Genomic DNA, 3,294 nt, shown 5'->3' with positions numbered 1-3,294 from the left:
CAGTGTTGTGCGGATGCGGGTGAGAGCCAAGGGGAGGAGGTCGACCCAGGAGAGCTGCACTTCTGAGGCGAGCTTGGCGAGGTGGGCTTTGAGGACCCCGTTGGCCCGTTCTACCTTACCCGATGACTGGGGTCGGTACGGGATGTGAAGATGCCAGGTGATGTTGAGGGCTGCAGCTACCTGCTGGGTTATCTGCAAAACAAAAGCAGGTCCGTTATCAGATTGGAGGGAGCTAGGGAGTCCAAACCGGGGGATGATGTGTTTGACCAGCGTTTCGGATACTATTGCGGCCGTTTCGCAGGAGGTGGGGAAGGCCTCGACCTATCCTGAGAATGTGTCCACAAGTACCAGCAGATAACGATAAGCCCGGTGTCTGGGCATGTGAGTGAAGTCCACCTGCCAATCTTGACTGGGCAGATGTCCTCTCAGCTGGTGGGTTTCCTGGGGGGGCTGGAGCCCTCCTTGAGGAGAGATCGTTGTGCAGGTCAGGCAGGAGCGATGTATGGTCTGGAGTCACTGAGGTCAGAGAGGAATCTGGAAGCCAAGAGGTCACTGAGGTGGTGAGGGGAGAAAATGGTTAAAGGTTGATTTTGAAGTAACTTTTTTGCGTCCATGTAAACCGCTGCTGCCGCTGCCGGTGCCCATAGGCAGGGGAACCATCCCCTGGCAGTGGGGTCTAGTTGTTTGGAGATGAAGGCGACAGGCAGCAACTCAGAGCCCACCGGCTGTACCAGGGCCCCAAAGGCTATTCCCCCCTTTTCGTCAGTATAGAGATGATATGGGTAGTCTGGATTAGGCAGGGAGAGGGGAGCGGCAGATGTCAGGGCGGACTGTAACGTGAGAAAGGCTCAGGTGACCTTGTTCTGTGAAGAGAGTGGCCTCTGTGGGGTTTCCTGTGCCGCTGTATAGAGGGGTCTGGCCAGTGTTTGGATTAGGCAGGGAGAGGGGAGCGGCAGATGTCAGGGCGGACTGCAACGTGAGGAAGGCTCGGGTGACCTCGTCTTGTGAGGAGAGTGGCCGCTGTGGGGTTTCCTTTGCCGCTGTATAGAGGGGTCTTGCCAGCGAGGCATAGTTGGGAATCCAATGGTGGAAGAATCCCGCCAGGCCCAGGAAAGACAGGATTTGGTCTCCGTTAGTTGGAGACTGGATAGACCGGAGGAGTTGGCAACGGTCAGTTGTAAGGGCCTTGGTGGTGGGGGTAATTTGTAATCCCAGGTAAGTAACTGAGGACTGGGTGAGTTGGGCCTTTGACTGTGAGGCCCAGTATCCTTTGGAGGCCAGGAAGTTAAGGAGAGCTGTGGTGTGTTGTTTTGAGAGATCTTCGGAAGGGCTACATAGTAAGAGGTCATCTACGTATTGGAGCAGGGTACTAGGGCTAAGAGGGCAGAGGGCCAGGTCCCGGGCCAGGGCCTGGCCGAAGTATTGAGGGCTATCTCAAAACCCTTGAGGCAGGACCGTCCACGTGGGTTGAGTGGCCTGTCTGGTGTCAAGATCAGTCCAGGTGAAGGCGAACAGAAATTGACAGTCAGGGTGGATTGGGATGGAAAAGAATGCATCTTTGAGATTGATTACTGTGAAGTGGGTGGTGCCCGTGGGTATTTGGGACAATAAAGTATAGGGGTTGGGGACCAGCGGGTGTGCAGGGACAACGGCCTCGTTGATAAGCCGGAGGTCTTGGACTAGTCGGTAGGCTCCTGAGGCCTTACGGACCGGAAGGATGGGGTTATTACATGGGGACGAGGTGGGGACCAGTAGGCCCTGTCCCAGGAGGCAGTCAATGATTGGCTTAAGCCCTCGAAGGTTGGGCTGGGACAGGGGGAACTGGGCCCGAGCCAGAAAACAGGTGGGGTCTTTTAGGTGGATGAGGACTGGGGGTTGGTGTTGGGCAATTGTTGGGATCTTGGTGTCCCAAACCTGGGGATCTACTTGGGAGTTAGAGGACCCGGTGAGTAGCAGTAGGAATCTGCCTGTGGAAAGGAAAGGCCCTGGGGCTAGGTGAAGTGTGGCCTTGAGTTTTGTTAGAATATCTCTCCCTAGCAGAGGGGTCGGACAGGAGGGAATAACTAGAAAGGAGTGGGTGAATAGGCAATTGTCTAATTGGCAGTTTAAGGGCTTGGTCTCTAAAGGCTGTGGCGGCTGGCCGTCAATTCCCATTACCAAGACCCGGGAAGGACGCAAGGTGCCTCCAAAAGAGGGAAGGACCGAATAGGTAGCCCCCGTGTCAACCAAGAAGTCGATCGACTTACCCGCTACCTGGAGCATTACCCTGGGCTCGGCTTGGGTTATCGGGGTTCCTGAGTCTGGGAGGCTTCAGTCTTCATCGAAGGTCAGCAGTTGTAGGGTGGGGTCTGGGGTCGGAGTCATCCTGGGTCGCTCTGGTCCCTTACCCCCTGGGGTCAGGGCCCGAGAGGCCGAGGGACAGTCACTTGCCCAGTGTCCGCGTTGCCTGCACTTTGGGCAGGGCCTTGTGGGCGGTCTTGGGTTAGGACACATTTTGGCCCAGTGTCCCTCTTTGCTGCATTTGAAGCAGGCCCCCGGTGGAGGTTTTTGTGGGCCCGAGCCTGTTGCCGGCCACAGGGCTGCTACCAGAGCCTGGGTTTGTTGGTTGAGGAGGCTGGCCTGGAGTTCGGCCTTTTGTCTCAGTCTGGCTTTACGGCTAGCCACTGCAGTCTCTTCCCGGGCATTGTAAACTTTAAAGGCCTTTTTTTTTTTTTTTTTTTTTTTTTATTATTGGAGGCTAATTACTTCACAACATTTCAGTGGGTTTTGTCACACATTGATATGAATCAGCCATAGATTTACACTTATTCCCCATCCCGATCCCCCCTCCCATCTCCCTCTCCACCCGATTCCTCTGGGTCTTCCCAGTGCACCAGGCCGGAGCACTTGTCTCATGCATCCCACCTGGGCTGGTGATCTGTTTCACCATAGATAGTATACATGCTGTTCTTTTGAAACATCCCACCCTCACCTTCTCCCACAGAGTTCAAAAGTCTGTTCTGTAATTCTGTGTCTCTTTTTCTGTTTTGCATATAGGGTTATCGTTACCATCTTTCTAAATTCCGTATATATGTGTTAGTATGCTGTAATGTTCTTTATCTTTCTGGCTTACTTCACTCTGTATAATGGGCTCCAGTTTCATCCATCTCATTAAAACTGATTCAAATGAATTCTTTTTAATGGCTGAGTAATATTCCATGGTGTATATGTACCACAGCTTCCTTATCCATTCATCTGCTGATGGGCATCTAGGTTGCTTGCATGTCCTGGCTATTATAAACAGTGCTGCGATGA

The sequence above is a fragment of the Cervus canadensis genome, chromosome 17 (genome assembly GCF_019320065.1).
Source record: "Cervus canadensis isolate Bull #8, Minnesota chromosome 17, ASM1932006v1, whole genome shotgun sequence".
NCBI classification, from domain to species: domain Eukaryota; kingdom Metazoa; phylum Chordata; class Mammalia; order Artiodactyla; family Cervidae; genus Cervus; species Cervus canadensis.
The sequence above is the reverse complement of the archived record's forward strand: the minus strand, read 5'-3'. Positions refer to the sequence as shown.